At 36.8% G+C, this 17,159-nt stretch overlaps 1 protein-coding gene and 1 pseudogene across 13 annotated transcripts in view; one reads left to right on the forward strand and one right to left on the reverse strand.

Annotated features, from left to right (window-relative positions):
- Eml5 (EMAP like 5) overlaps positions 1-17,159 on the forward strand; it is a 205,438-nt gene that overhangs the window by 36,633 nt on the left and 151,646 nt on the right. The gene's annotated exons all lie outside the window — the stretch shown is intronic.
- Positions 242-17,017, reverse strand: LOC106028183 (pumilio homolog 3-like; annotated as a pseudogene).

Raw genomic sequence — 17,159 nt, forward strand, 5'->3', positions numbered from 1 at the left:
CCTGGTTGACTACCTATTTTTTTTTTTTGCTACTTATCTTTATAAATTTTTTATTGGAAAACATAAGTATATGTTAACTTGATTTTTAGAAACAATTTTTTATGAATAGATTCTTATGAAAAAAAGGAAACTTGTACAGATTCCCAAATTAACTTGAGGTCGACCTTGCTCTTCTTTTCTGCAATGAGAAAACAAAAGACAATGGGAAAAATGATTCCATTCTGTTCCTAACTGCTTCTGCCTATGCCCTCAGATTTTCAAGTAGAGTTTCTATTCCTTTGATAGTGTTTTTGATGTTTTCTAATGAGGGGATCAGGCTTTTCAGTCCAGCTTTGACTTTATTTGCAACTTCTTAGTATTCAATAGAAGTCTGGAAAGAATAATAGCACCCTGACTTACACCAGCCCAGAATTTGATGTTCTTCATACCAACATATTCTGAGTGTTTTTGCAAAACAGCCTTCTCTTCCATTTTCTTGCATCTTTTTATTTTGTTCTATTAACCACTTCAAAACTAGATGCCCCACAGGATGTTCTGCAACATGAAGCTTTCCATCCTTGCCATCAAGGTGTAGTTCTGCTGCCACCAGGCTGGCAATGGCATTCATGGCAGGGTGAATGTCTCCATTGTCAGAATCCAGAATGTCAGACACCAGCACACATGCAGACTTATCTAGCACCATCTCTTGGGCATTTCTTTGTAGGTAGTTTAACAAAGCTGGAGAAATAGATTCTAAGAGCTCATGATGGATCTTCATATCTTTCTTACTGTGTGCATTTTCATCTCCTTTTCACAGAATGTCAGTGATTTCTCTTACCATATGCATCGGATCCCTGGAACTCAATAAAAATAAGACCTTCTGTATTTGTTATTTACTATATCAGACAAGAAACTGATAATTTCTGATGTGATTATCTGTTTCACAAGCTTAATATCAATACAATCAAATGGTACCAGTAAAACCAAGTGAGACTACTGGCCATTAGCCACTTTTTCAACCTAAATCTTCATTTTTCACAATTACTTTTCTGTCCTTGAGCATGCCAGGTCACAAGCATTGTGTGGCTACTCTGCGCCGTCATGTGTGTGCCCCACTTACACAGTTGTTTCAATGATGAGTTCAACCAGTTCTAACCTTAATTTTGGGAGTTACATAGGTTAAAAAAATCCAAAAATACTTTACAAACTAATGAATGCTTAATCACAGCATCCTTTTGAGCCATTGGAATTAGAATCCATTTCATTTCATCTATAATAAACCCCGATTTTTCTGGCTGTGCCTCCAACCTTGTCAGAGTTGGATGTTCTATAGTCTTATATGGCTGAAATGTGTTCTCATAGAGCTCCTCAGTCAGCATGTTTTGCTCTAAATGGCTTTTTCATTGTATGCATACTCCATTATGATCAAGGCTTCGGCATGCTACAACATCTTCCTCACATGGCCTTTAAAACTTTTGATTATCTTTACAATCTGTGTTTTAATTCCATACATGAGAAATCTCTTAATATTTCTAGAATATTTGGCTTTACATAACTCAAACAAATTATTGCAACCAAATTATTGAATTATTGCTAACTCAACCAAGAATTGCAGTTCTTCAGAATCTTGCTTTGTATTCTTCATTGCGGTACTGAATATAATACTGGATCATGGAAATGGAATCGTGTGCAAATGCAAGTTTTTAATTTTCCCTTGCATCAACTGCAAGTTACTCATCAACTTCACTTTTTTCTTTGTCACAGTCTTTTCTTCTTAAATCTTCCAAATCTATTTTGTTCCAACAGCAGTGTCATAGTTGGTTTTGTCACAGAGCTGCCTGCTCTACTTTATTTCTTATTTTTGAAGACATCCCATTTGGGTTTCTTGGATGCTGATTCATCAGTTTTACTGTCAGGGTGGAATTTCTCTCTTGTTGAATTTTTTTGATATCATAATTCCCATTATATTTTTAATTAACATTTTTCTTTTGAGATATAGATTTACATATGGTTGTATGATATAATATAGACTAATTTGTACCTTTTTGCCTAATTTCCTTTAGAGGTAGCATTCATTATGTACGAATTCCTTTTGATGAATATAATCATTATGTATATGTAAACTGTACCAACAAACTTAATTTTAAAAACTACAGTAAGGTATCACTATCCTATTACAGTGGCTAAAATAAAATGTGGTTGACAACACTAACTGCTGGGAAGATACAGAAAATTAAGTTGCTCCTATATTGCTGGTGGGAATATAAAATTATACAGCCAGTCTGGAGATGTCTGGAAGGTGTCTTAATTATTTTTCTTTCATTGCTGAAACAACACAGCACCCAGAGTTAAAGAGTAAAGATTTATTTAGCTCACAGTTTGTAGAGGTTTCAGTCCATAATCAACTGGTTCCTTGCCAAGGTGGCACAACAGACAGGCATCACAGAAGAGAAACAGTTGATGGCAGCCAAAAGGTAACAAAAGCAACAAGGGACAACCACAGCTCTTTCTAACCCGTATGTCTCATCCAGGCTATTTAGGGTGGGTAGAATTCCCACCCTTAATCCTAGAGCCCTTGAGCCTAGCATTGCACCATGAATTGATCCCAGAATTACACAATCTAGATCCAGCCACCTCTGAAAAAATCCACCTATGACTAATGAGGCTTTGGGCAAGACATCTAGGCACAAGCCATATAATAGTTTTTAAAAATCCCTAAGCATACAACTTCCACCAATGTAGCATTTACACTCTTAAGCATTTATCTCAGAGAAATGAAAACTTACCAAACCAAACAAAAAAAACAAATAAACAGATTTTAATGTGAACAGTATTTTTATTCATAATGGCCTCAAATGGAAACAACCTAAATATCTACAAATGAATGGATGGTTAAATTAATTGTTACATATATACCAGGTAATACTATTCAACAATAACAAGGAATAAACTGTTTATATACATAATGACTTAGATGAATCTCAAGGAAATCATGCTGAGTGAGAAAGATGCCAATTCTGGGGCCAGGGATATTGCTTAAGGTAGAATATATGTTAGCATGTATAAGGCCCTTGGTTAAGTTTCCAGCACACATAGAAGACACACATCAAAAAAAGCCAATCCCTAAGAAATAGAGAATATATTAGTAATTTTCAAGATTATAGAATGTGCAGTGGGGATGTGTTGATGAGAAATGAGGGGTTTGGTTGTTGTTGGTATCTTGGTTGTGACATTGTGGTGTAAAATTACAAAATGCTACCTCCAGAGAAGTCTTGTTGAAATTACTTTGCTGCTAGAATTTGTTCTTAAGTCCTTTATCCCCTTGTTGCTTATTCTGCTTTTTTGGGTTTTTTTGAATGTAATTTATTTTTTTAATTTCAATTAACTTTATTGGTATATGCAATAATCACATTCATCATAGATAATTTGTACCTGTGCATAATATATCTTGATTTGTCTTTTTTCTTCCTCTCATTCCCCTCCCCATTTTTCCAACTCTTCTTTCTCTCATTTACAAAGCTTTGTTTCCATTTTATCCTTCTTTTCTTATTTTTTCTTTTCCCTACCTCCCTTCCCCCTGGCTCCCTCCCTAGTTCCCCTTCCCTTTTGAACAATATCTTCCCATTTCATCATATTTCATACAGTTTGATTCTTAGTTACACTTTCAGTTTCTCACATCAGTGAGTCAGTGCAGTATTTACACATGTGCCCAATTTATTTCACTTAAGAATATGGTCTTAACATCCATCCATTTAGCAATAAATGTCTCAAATTTATCTTTCTTTGTGGCAGAGTAGTACATTATATAAAAAAAAACCAAATCTTTACATTCATCAGTTGATGGGCATTTGGGTTATTTCCAAGATCTAATACAAACTATGCCACTATAAACATAGGTGTGCATATATCGCTGTGATATGATGCTTTTTGTTTTTAACTAGATGCTGAACACAGGGTCTTTTTGTGCTGAGAATTGAATTCATGACCTTGCCAGGCATGATGCTTTTAATTCTTTAGGAAAAATAACAAGATGGGGAATACCTGGGTCAAATGGGATCCCTAGTCCTAGTGTTTTGAGGAATCTCCACACTGATTTTCACAGTGGTTTTACCAGTCTACACTCCCACAAACAATGGAGAAGGGTTCCTTTTTCTCCATAGCCCCAACAGCATTTTTTATATTCTTCCTCCTTCTCCTCTTCATTCTTTTTGTTCTCTTCTTTTTTCCTCCTTCTCCTTCCTCCTCCTCCTGCTCTTCTTCCTCTTCTTCTCCTTCTCCTTCTTCCTCCTCCTTTTCTTATTCTTTTTCTTCTTCCTTTCCTGCTTCTCCTCCTTCTTCTCCTACTTTTCCTTCGTCTTCTCCTTTTCCTACTTCTTCCTGCTCCTCTCCTTCTCCTTCTCCTTTTTTTTTGTACTGGGGATCAGGACTCATTACCTCATGCTTGCCAGGCAAGTGCTTGAACCACTGAGCTAAATCTCTAGCCCCTGATTAATTTCTTGATGTTAGCCATTATTTCTGGAGTGAGATGAAATCTCACTGTTGTTTTAATATGTGTTTCTCAAATGACCAATGCTGTTGAACATTTTTTCATATATTTATTTGCTATTTGTATTTCTTCATCCGAGGATTGTATGTTCATCTCAGATGCCCAGTTTTGGATTGGGTCTTTAAATTGGGGGAGTGATTTTTTTCAATTCTTTAAATGTTCTGGATATAAATTCTTTGTCTAAGGGATAGTTGGCTAAAATGTTTGCCATTCTTTTCACTCTGTTGGTGATTTCTTTTGATGTGCAAAAAAAAAAAAGCTTTTTAAGATGAGATCACAGTTGTTGATTCTTCAAAGTACTTCTTATGCAATCTGGGTTTTGTTCATGATGTCTCTACCTACCCTTATGTCTTCAAAATTTCTCCTTACCTTGTCTTCTAGTAGATTTAGTGTTTCTGTTTTAATGTTCAGCTCTTTGATCCATTTTGATTTTAGTTTAGTACGTGATGACAGACATGAGTCTGGTTTTAGTCTTCAGCATGTGGAAAGCCAATTTTTCCAGCACCATTTATTAAAGAGGCTCTCTTTCTTCCAATGTGTTTGGCCCCTTTGTCAAAGATAAGATAGCTGAGTGTGTTTGGAGTTGTTTCTGTGTCTTCTAATCTGTTCTACTGATCCTCGAGTCTGGTGTTTTTTTGTTTGTTTGTTTTCTGGCCAGTACCATGCTGATTTTACCACAGTAGCTTTGTATTATAATTTAAAGTCAGAGATTGTGATGTCTCCTCCCTTGCCTTTGTTGCCCATGCTATTCTTGGTCTCTTAATTCCAAACAAATTTTAGGATTTTTGTCTCTAGTTCTTTGAGATATGTTAATGGTATTTGATTGAGATTGCATTAAGTCTGTGTAACAATTTTAGGATTATGGCCATTTCACTACATTGATTCTTCCTCCCTAAGAGCAAGAGATATCTTTTCATTTTCTGTTATCCTTTTTGATCCCCTTTTTCAGTGTACTGTAGTTTTCAATGTAGAGATGTTTTACTTTCATTGTTAGATTGATTTCTAAATATTTCTTTTCTTAATGCTGTTGTGAATAGTGTTTCCCTAATTTCTCCCTCAGTGGGTTTGTTATTTGTGTTTAGTAATGTTACTGGTTTTTGAGTGCTGATTTTATACCCAGTTACATGACTGTTGTAGTCAGGGGTTACAAGGAGAACAATTACATATAGGACACATAATTTATAGTATTATTTACAATGATCACCCAAGAGTTAGATACAAAGTGAGTGCAGGAAATATGTCCACAACACTAAAGGCCTAGAAAATCCAGCTGAGGGCCTGGATTCCATGGCAAAAACCTGCATGAGTTCTGCTGAAAATCCAGAGCCCACAACAATAACCCACACAAGTCTATCGTATGGATCTGCACTAGGAAGGCCCAAAGGTCAACAGTGGAAGCTGCAAAGTCTGTGCCAGCAGGGTGAAGGATCTGTACTACTAGGTTAATGTTCTACCCTGGAGCCATGAATCAATGCCCAAAGTAAAAACCAGGGTTCCCCCCAAAAGTACCACAGCCATCCTCAGCTCCTCCAATGATGAGAACAGCCAACTATATATTAGGAAGCCAGCATGACAGACTTCTCCTAGAGATTGAACAGCATTACACCTTCCCCTCCAGAGGCAGAAAGCAATGTTCAAAATAAGGACCAAAGCTCCCCAAAGTTAACCACAGCGATTCTCAGCAACAACGTCCTGAGCTCCTCTAGTGATAATCATGTCAGGGGAGCCAGCATGATAAGCTCCTCTAGGAGAACCAGTAGCTCCAAACAACACCACCACTTAGGAGAACCCACAAGGCTACAGTTCTTCTCTAAGCTTTTATGCTGGCAGCCATCCTCAGTGGTACATCCATGCTTAGCACCACCCTGATCCAGTTCAGCTGGTGTTTAAATTGACCACCAGTTACCAATCTATTACAATGACTGAATTTGGTTGTTGAATCTAGAAGTCTTTTGGTGGAGTTTTTGGGATCTTCTATGTAGAGTGTCATGTCACCTGCAAATAATGATAATTTAACTTCTTCCTTTCCTATCCTCATTCCTTTTATTTTCTTTTCTCTCGTCTAATTGCTCTGGCTAATGTTTCTAGAACTATACTGAATAGGAGTGGTGACAATGGGCATCCTTGTCTTGTTCCTGATTTTGGAGTGAAAGCTTTCAGTTTTTGACCATTTAGTATAATTTTGGTTGTTGGTTCTAATAGATGGCTTTTTATCAGATTGAGATAAAGACCATCTATTTCACTTTTCTGTAGAGCTTATCATGAAAGGATATTGGACACTGTCAAAAACTTCTGTATTTATAGAGATGATTGTGTGATTTTTTTTTGTCTTTTTCTCTGGTAATGTGGTGTATTGTGTTTATTGATTTGTATATGTTGAACCATCTCCGTATTCATGGGATGAATCCCACTTGGTCATGGTGTACAGTACTCCTGATGATTTGTTGCATTCTGTTTGCTAGTATCTTATTGAGGATTTTTGCATCTATATTCATTAGAAAGATTGACCTATACTTCTCTTTTTTGGTTGGACCTTACTCGGATTTTGGTAGTTGGGTAGTACTTGCTTCTAGTAATAAGTTAGGGTGTATCAGTTGTTTCCCATTAAATTTCTTTAGCGTTTCAGAAGTAATCACATTAGATCTTCTCTAAATTTGTTGTAGAATTCAGCGTGAATCTGTCAGGACCTGAGCTTTTCTTTGTTAGTAAGTTTTTAATTACATTTTTAATTTCATTTATTGATCCTGGGTTATTTAGAATTTTTGTATCTTTTTATTCAACTTTGGTAATTTATATGTTTCTAAAAATCTGACCATTTCATGTGTGTTTTTCATCTTACTAAAGATTCTCCAAGTAGATATTGATGATCTTCTGAATTTCCACAGGATCCATATCAATTTCACCCTTTTCATTCCTAATTGCATGAATTTGAATCTTTTCTTTCCTTTTTTTTGATTAAGGTTGGTTAAGAATTTATTGATTTCATTTAACCTTTCAAAGAGCCAACTCTTTGATCTATTGATTCTTCATATTGTTTTTCTAGTCTCGATTGCACTAATTTCTGCTCTGATCTTTATAATTTCCTCCCTTGGATGGGTTTTGGGCTTATTCTTCTTTTTCTGGAAGCTTGGGGTGCAACATTAGGTTATTTATTTGAGCTCATTCTGTTTTCCTGATACAAGAATTCACCACTATGAATTTCCCTCTTAGGACTGCTTTCATTGCTTCTCATAAGTTCCAGTATGTTGTACCAGCATTTTCATTTAATTGTAGATACTGTTTAATTTCTTCTTTAATTTCATCTGTTGCAGGGTAGAGTGGGGGTGCTGTGCCAACCAAGGCTGCTCAGTTCTACTTCTTTCCTGAGGTGGGAGTGGTAACCTCTTACTCATTGCTGTGCCAAGTGCAGTGCTTCTTAAGTCTCTCACACTACTGGCAGAAGAGTGGCAGGGGAGTCATGCTGTTCTACTCTATGCTTTCACCAATGCCTGTGCTGCCACTGCAATCGACTGCATTATCATCTGTAACCTTTTATTACTAGGTGTCTTGGTTACTTTTCTCTTTGCTGAGACAAAATACCCAACACTCAAATTTAAGTAAGGAAAGGTTTATTTAGGTGATAGTTTGTGGAGGTTTCAGTCCATAATCAGCTGGTCCCAAGACAGGGTGGTGTGGCAGAGGAGCAACAGTTCATGGTGGTGGAAGACAGCAAAGGCAACATGAGCAAAAAGGGAGGAGCATGGAGAGAAGACTCATTCTGTCCCTTGTATTGTATGTAGGCCATACCACCCTAGGGTGGGAGTATCACTCACATCCATAATCCCAGAATTGGACCATGAATCAGTCATAAATTCTAGAAGCCCACCCCCATGACTGCATGAAGCTTTGAGAGGATATCTAGACACAAACCACAACATGAGGCAAGTTGGGGTGGGTTGCTGTGGGGTGCCGTTCTGCTCCTGCCACTGGCATGGAGACAGCCCAGGCTGCTTAGTCCCACAGCACAAAGCTATTTAAGTTCCTGTGTCCCTCTAGCCGCTGGTCATGAAAGAGGTTATGCTGTTCCATTCACTGTATGCCCCTGCAGGCTTTAATCTTGTCCTTAGAGATTCCACTTAGTACTCTGGTTCGTGAAAGGAAAGAGAGGGGAGGGGAGGGCAAGGAAGAGGAGAAGAGGGGAAGGGTAAAAGAAAAGGTGGCCAGCTGTGGAGGAGGGAGTGGTTCACTGGAGGAAATGAGATGAGAGATGTAAAAACTGAGTCATCGTGTTGGTTGTGTATGCCTGTGGTCCCAGCTACTGAAAAGGCTGGGTCAGGAGAATCACTTGAGTTTGCAAGTTGGAGATGAGGCTATGAAACAGAGACCCATTATCAAAAGAAAAAAATGAAAAAAATTGTATTATATCCTGTAACATTTTTAAAGTCTAAAATTAATCAAAAGTAAAACATACTAAAAAATTAAATTATCTTCAAAGATACCATCATGAAAATGAAAACACAGTCTGTAAACTGGGAGACCCCTATGCAAAACATGTACTGAAATGAATTGTACCTAGAATGTTTGAAGAACTCTTGTGATGCAGTTGTTCAGCAACTAACAACCAATTTAAAAAGTCAAAATGCTTTTTTGCCCAGAGCTGCATTCCCTTGTGGAAAGTGCGTAATAGTGTATAGAAGCCCATATCCTGGACTTCTAGCTATAGTACAATGAAAATGTTCCCTTGGGAACTAGAGTGCTTAAGAAGAGGCTCTCATGAGGCTATATTTGATGTCTCTGACTTACTCGTAAGCTGCACATTCCTGGAACTGCCTGAAACAGCATGCCAAAGGCTTTGAGAACTGCAGTCATCCAGGTTTCAGATTTGCCTCTGTGATGTATACGTGTGGATAGTATTGAAAAGGATTTGAAAACTTAACATTAGAACTATATAAGGAGGCTTTGGACATGTGTGCTAAGCCTGATTCCATTATTTGCCCACTAAAACAGCCAACCAGCCAGGTGTACAAAAATATCAACATTATCCAGATTTTTCTTTTTTTGGAGACAGGGTCTCACTTTATTTCAGGTAAGCCTTGAAATCACTATAACCCAGGATGACCTTGAATTCCCTGTTCTCTCTCCTTAACCTCCCAAATGATGGGATTATATATATATGCACAATCATACCTGGTTCTCTAGAACATGTCAGGAAAAGAAAAAGTCATATGAATATTTTAATACTAAATTTATTGAGGCATCATGAGATTAATACAAATTAACTTTTGGTCTCTACGATTACAAGAGATGTTCAAAGTGACGGCTATTAGTTTCCAGACATTTAGTAATATGATGTTCTTCTGCTGCCTGAGTAACCTTGGTCATTGAAATTGCAGCACATGCATTTTCAATTTCTTCCCTAAGGAAGCAGTGTGGTCAGTTTTCTGTGATACACAACATCCTTTAGGATCTCATCTGTGAGTGAAACACCATATGTTGCAAAGAAGTCATACTATTTTACTTTTCCTGAAGAGTGACTACATTTTTTTGGCCGGCTCTGTAATAATAAATCCATAGTTCATGGTATTCAAAATGACCAGGATAAAACCTAAAATTAGCATGTAACAAGTTAGGAAAATCTCAACAACTTAGAAACAACAGTAATTTTCAGTCCCAAGATGACTTCATATTGGATTTAGCAAAGAATTTAAAGCAATTTTAACTATATGCCATGAAATGAAGGAGAATGTTCTTCAGACTAATCAAATGCTAGATGTTCTTAGCAAAGAGATAGCTATATGAAAACAGAATGTTTAAACTTCTGGGAGAACATGGTGGACAAATAACAGCAGCCATGGAGACTCTCTGAGATTATCAGTTTAGAATCCAGGAGTGGTGCCGTGTGAGAAGTCCTACGTGAGGGGAGATGTACCCTGCTGACCCAGGAACGATCTAAACTGAGATAAACCAACTGAAAATGCAATCCTGATGCTATAACAGGAACAGATAAAATCTCATTGTGGAAGCTGGATCCCATGCCATTGGAAGCCGTGATTTGAATTTCCTGCTGCCGCTACTGCGTCCCAATCCGCACGGCAGGGAGAGAGACGCACGAAAGCTCTGAGAGCTAGAATCGGCGAACCAAATGGCATTGAGAGCAGGAGTAGCAGGGAGCCCTGCATCGACCTGCAGTGAGTGCGAGAAATGGGGACCCTTTCATAGACTAGGAGACTCCAACAGAGGACATTCTGGGAACAAGCAGACTAGCCAGAAGAGGGCCCTGCAGTGACTTTAGTCGCATGTTCCCCTCTCAAGCAGGAGTGGTGGGGAGCGCTTGGCCTGGTGACACTGCGGACTAAGATCCAGTAGGCTAGCCCAAATCAAGTCCCTGCGCCTGGCGGTGCACCCTAGCAGTAAAGCATTCAGTAGGTTGACTTGGAGGGGCGGGCCCAGCAGAGGCTGCCCAGGTCTGTGTCTCCTTAGTACACTGCAGTGGGCGGGAAGACCTAGCCCACGAATTCAAACAAACTGTAACAGACAAAGAGGAAAAAAAAAAAACTGGGCCTCCTACATACGCTTGTATGGAAGGAACAAAAAGTATGGAAAAAGGGAGCAACAAGAAAGGGTCCTCAGTCCCCAATCCTGAGAACACTGATCCAGGAAAGGTAAATGCAAAAGAGAATAAAGACAGAAAACATGCAATATCAGACATGGCACCTATAGATATAAAGCGGTATCTCCGGAGCCTCATACACGAGTTCAAAAATGAAGTATTTAATGAAATAAAGCAAGAAATAAGTAGAATAGTTAGAGAAATTGCTAAGCACCGCCCAAGAAAAAACAGATGGTGGAATGGAAGAACAGAAAAAAAGGGGAGAATTGTTTGATGGAGAAAATAGAGAAAACATAGAATACGTGAAGCAGGTTCACAGACATTACCAGGAAACTAAAAACTCTAAAAACTCTAAAGCTGGCATAATAGCTTGAAAGAAACTAAGAATAGATTATCAGAACTGGAGGACAGATTTGTAAGGTGGGACCATGAAATGAAAAACTTCTTAAAAATAACAAGAAAACAAACAGCAATAATACAAAGACTAGAAGATGATAAGAGGATCTATAACGTAAGAATTAAGAACATAAAAGAAGAACTAGGGACTCAAACAAATGGACTACAAAAGCTATTCGCAGAAATAATTCAGGAGAATTTCCCAAATTTAGCAAAAGGTTAAGATACTCAGATGTATGAGACATACAGGACCCCAGCCACCTATAACCCAAACAGAGCTACACCCAGACATATAATAATCAAAATTCCAGAAATCCAATATAAGAACAGAATATTAAAAGCTGTATAAGACAAGAAACAGATCACTTACAAGGGAACCCTCATCAGAATTACAGCAGACTTCTCGGCACAAACCATCAAATCACGAAGAGTGTGGGGGGAAATAATTCAAGCTTTGAAATAACCTCCAGCCAAGATTGATATATCCTGCACAACTGTCCCTAGAAATTGGTGGAAAAACAAGGTGCTTCCAGGATAAAGAGGAACTAGGGGAATTTGCAACCACCAGTTCAACTCTACAGAGATTACTGCAGGATATTCTAAAAATGAAAAATACCAAGATTCCAGAAACAGTGGCAGAGCGACCACAATGAATGGAGCAGAAAGCGAAATGAAGAGGACAAATTGACAACTAATGACAGAAAAAGAGCTCAATAGAAATGAGGTAGAGAAGGTTGGATGGTAGGAACAGCCATTTTGGAGAAAACAAAACATCATAATAGGTAGTGCTGATTTAATATCCTCTTGGTTTGAAGTCCCATCAAGCTTTTGTGCTTCTGTCTCCATTGGTTTTAACGTGTTGTATTTTATTGGATTTTATTATATGTGATAATATAAACAAAAACTTTTATAGACAAGGAGATTATACAGAAACCATTGTTCATTTTCTGTTAGTTGGTTCTAAATACCCTGTAATACTGTCATTCTCTTGAATGGTTTTACATTGTCTTGATATGTTTGATGCTGCAGTATACAAAGTTATACCCAAAGATTTTAAGGGAAGAAACACTATGGTAACTACTATTATGTTGAGATTATCTTGTGGTGAAACACTATTTTGCTTAAATGGCTATGTTTTGACCTGTGCTGTTTTGTTGTTATGACCTCTTTTTTATCTCAATCTCCTTTTTATTATGTACTTTTTCATTTTTAATCCTTTTAATTAAGGGAAAAATAAAAAATAGCAGGATATATTATAGTAACCCACTTTGATTGCCTATTAACTTGATTTGAAACTTTGTATTGCTCTCACCATCTTCTTTTGACTGATTTTCCTCTATTCTGTTATGCTTGATAGTACCAAGTTTGAAAGTATAGGCAACAACTATGAAGACAATAAGATTCATTGTGACACCCATTCTGGTTGACTGTTATCTTCTTTTGAGAAGTCCTCTAATGTCTCCAATGTTTTGGTTTTATTGGTCTTATTCTTTACTGTTTTGTACAATTTTATCATAACTGATGATATAGGCAGTTCTTTTTAAGATAACAAGAGGCATTATGGTAACCATTGTTGATCACCTTGTATTTTGTTTTTACAATATGTACTATGTCCATCCTTTTGATTTGACTGACTCTGTCCTGGTATGTCACATTTGGTTTTACTTTCTTAAAAAAAAAAAAAGTAGTAAGAACTGTGGGAGTAATAAAACCCAAAATGTGTAATTGTCATTGTACAAAAAAAAGGAAAAGAAAGTTCTCTAAAAGATATAACTGCATATATATTTAAGTGTATAAGATAGATAACCATATTACTGAGTTTTGTTGGATCATTGAACAAAACTGTTTGCAGTCTCACTGTTTGAAAATCCCCTCTATATGCTTTAATTTTGTAACTTCAACTATTTCTAAGATGACAATATGTAATTAACTAGTGATTTCCTACTGTTTACTTTTTCTGAAATTCTGTATTAACTTTTTCTGTACCCTTTTTCTGTTTTTTTTTCTTTTTTCTCCTTAAATAAAATTAAAAAAAAAAAAAAGAAAACAGAATGTTTAGATCACAAGAATACAAAAATAGGAATAGAGAATACTCTAGTGGTCTCAGTGTCTGTCTTCATAGTAGTCAAATTGGCCCCAAAGATATCTGTACTCTAATCTGTAGAACTGGTGAATTTATGCTGTTTAAGCACAAGTGACTTTGCAGTAATTTAGTTAAAGACCTTAAGATACCAAGAATAATTTGAATTATCTATATTGGCCCAATCTAATAATCCAAGCCTGTAAAAGTAGAGAATTTCTTAGCTGCAAGAGAAATCATAAAGATCCAGAGCTTGAGAATTACTCATTGTGACATTGTTCATTTGAAGATGGAGGTGACAATATGGAGGGAAATGTAGATAATGTTAGAATGTAATGTTTATGAGGAGGCTGTGTATGTCTTACTGCCTGGTGGCCCTGATTTGAATATGTTGCATTCCTGCTGGCTTGAACCACCAAAGGTATATACCTCACTGTCCTGTTGGGCGGCTTGAGACAATCATGAATGTGAAGTGGCTCAGGCTGTAAAGAATATGTTAAGAGGTTCCATAAGGCAGGCCTGTTGGGGAAACAAGGTTGTTTATCCACAAAAAACTAAGTTTAGTTAACATTCTGAATGAATTTGGAAATTGATTCGTTTTCAGAGACTTCAGAAAGAAATGCTGCTATATTGATGCCTTGATTTTTGGCTTTGTCAAATGATAAGCGGAGGATCCACTGGAGTCACATTGTAACCAGATTTTCGCCCTGCATATCTGAAATAATAAATTTGTGGTGTCATAAAATCTTAAATTTCTGATAATTTGCCGTATCACCACAGCAACCTAATAAAGTATGGGGAGTGTTTTTCTCACAAGCTAATGACCTAGACTTCTTATTGTTGTTTCTTGGATACTGGAAAAGATATGATATTCCTGGGTCAGAGACAAAGGATTTTCTTACTCATGGCATAGCAAACACCATCATCCCATTAACTGCAGAATATACATTACATTCTTTTCAAGTGCCACTTGAATATCTAATATAGGCTATATATTAAAACAAAATTCTACAAATTTAAAAGAATTGAAACCATACAACTGATGTTCTATTGTGGGAGACAACTCTAGTGTCTCCCTTTGAATCCAAAACAATTACTGTGACTTTGAATATTTGGAGACTCATTCCCTTATATTGATATGTAAAAAAGATGACTAGGGTATTTCTTTCTCTCTTCAGTTGGCTCTGAGAATTGCAAATAAGGCTAGCGGAGGTGCTAATGTGTAAAGTCTAGCCATCAGACTGTACAAGAGTTTGCAGATCACAAACTGAAGTAATAGCCCCCAAAACAATTCCACTGCTACCTTACTTAGGTTATGTACCTTACTCAGGTTATGTAAATTGATCCTTCTGCATGTCTTTATCTCTGCAAATTACTGAGATGCTATCCTTGCCACCCACCTGGCCACCCAGCTCAAGTTACTCAGTAATCTCCAACATTCTTCACAAGATAATAAAGGCTGGAGAGGCCTAGGATCAAGGCCTTTGTCCACAAGTTCTCACAAAGATTGGACTTAGGGACCCTTTGGCTGCCGTTAACTTGGAATACGCTTTTGTGTTTTGATTCTCGCTGTGGATTGCACTGGTGATGGTAGATTGGAATTGACCAGCAGGGATTCCAGTAACGTCTCAATAGGATTACAAATATAACCTTTTGGATTGTGAGGAAAACTATGAGGATTATAATACTTGGGTGACTGAATTGGATATTTGGGTTTACAATATTCTATAACTATGATGCACTCTAAGGTCTTCTTTTTCCACCTAGTGCACTACTGGGCATTGAATATTGGGACTGAACCCAGAGCCTTATGCATGTTAGGCAAGTGATATTCAACTGATCTACCATGTGTCTCAAAGTGAAAGTGAACAGCACAAAGAAAACAGAAGAGAAATAGGAAATATATTGAAGTAGAAGAAAGTGAAAATACAAGATGTCAAACATTGTGAAATTCCACTAAAATAGTGTTTCAAGGAAAATGTATAGCATTAAATACATATATTTGAATAAAAAATATCAGGTATATAATTAAAGAGCAAACTGAACCCAAATGCAGTGAAAAGGATAAAATAATAATGAAAATAAATTGAGTCTAATATCAAAACAATAGAGAAAATTCAAAAGCTTCTTCTTTGAAACAATTGATTAAATTAATGTTATTGAAGTGAGACTAATCAGAAGAACACAAAACAAAACAAAAAAAGAAGTGACATTGTTGACCTAAAATTTTTGAAATGGTACTAAAGGACCCCTATAAACAACTCTACAAGTTGATAACTTAGGTGAAATGGACTATTCCATTGAAAGATATGAGCTATAAATTTACCCAGAAGAAATAGATAATGTAATGATAAGAACCCTATGTTGGATAGTTCCAGATCTAAATTGTTTCATAGATGAATCTCCCAAACATGCATCATGATACCAGTTCCACACAATCTCTTACAGAAAATGGCAGAAGAGTAATTACTCCAGAACTCTGAGGCTAGCGTTACTGTAATACAAAATCCAAACAAACACATTAGAAGAAAAGGAAATTTATACAATACTGTTCTTCATTAACTTTTATGTAAAACTTCTCAACAAAATGAGCTTATAAGTAAATAAAATCTGCAAGATAATGTATCATGATTTGTGGGATTCATTGAATACAAGACAGATTCAACATTTAAATTTAATCATTGCAATTCACTGTATTAATTGACTAAAGAAGAAAAATTATGATAATCTCAATACATGTAACATCTATTCATGTTTTTAAAATAGTGGGCATACTAGAAATGAAAGGCCACTTCACTGACCTAACAGTAAAATTAATAAATGTGTAGCCAATATAATGTTTAATAGTGAAATACTTGTAACTTCGGAAAAAAGACAAAGGTATCCTCTTACCACTCCTAACTAAAAAATTGTTCTAGATGTTGAAGCCAGTATAAAAGATAACAAATAAAAATAACTTACAGAATGGAAAGCAGGAAACAGTTCATTTCAATTCTGAGATAACATAGTTGCTCACTGAAAATTCCAAGTAACCTTCGAAAACAAAAACCAAAAAGGAACTATGTATTTACACACACATGCACAGAAACACAGAACCCCTAAGATTAATTGAATTTGGGAAAGTCACTGTGACCGTTAATCATGTACTTTTTTTTTTAATCTATTCAAGTTGAGCTATCAGTGATGAGTAAAGCACAGTTCTTGGTACATCCAGTGATGACTGACATGTAGGCCAACAAACTGAGGGAAGAAAACCACCCAGGGAATAAAAAGAGAAAGAAGTGTCCTTGTTTTAGGAGAGCTGAAGTCTTACCATCACCTTTGGACATCCATTGCTAGTATCTTTTGCTTTCCAATACAGACTTGTGCCATCGATTCTGTAGAGAGCTTCCAGGCTTTCAACTTTGGACTGGTGTATGTCATCCATTTCTCTCATTCTGAGGCTTCCATCTTCTTGAGTTTAGTAGCTATTGTATCATCTGGCTCTCCAGCATGCAGACAGCCATTGTGGACTCCCCACCTTTGATCCCAAAGGTGGCCATTATAGACTCCAACCTTTCATCCTATAT

This window comes from Cavia porcellus, unplaced genomic scaffold, assembly GCF_034190915.1.
Source record: "Cavia porcellus strain 051 isolate PalLab524CR breed Dunkin Hartley unplaced genomic scaffold, mCavPor4.1 scaffold_31, whole genome shotgun sequence".
Lineage (NCBI taxonomy): Eukaryota > Metazoa > Chordata > Mammalia > Rodentia > Caviidae > Cavia > Cavia porcellus.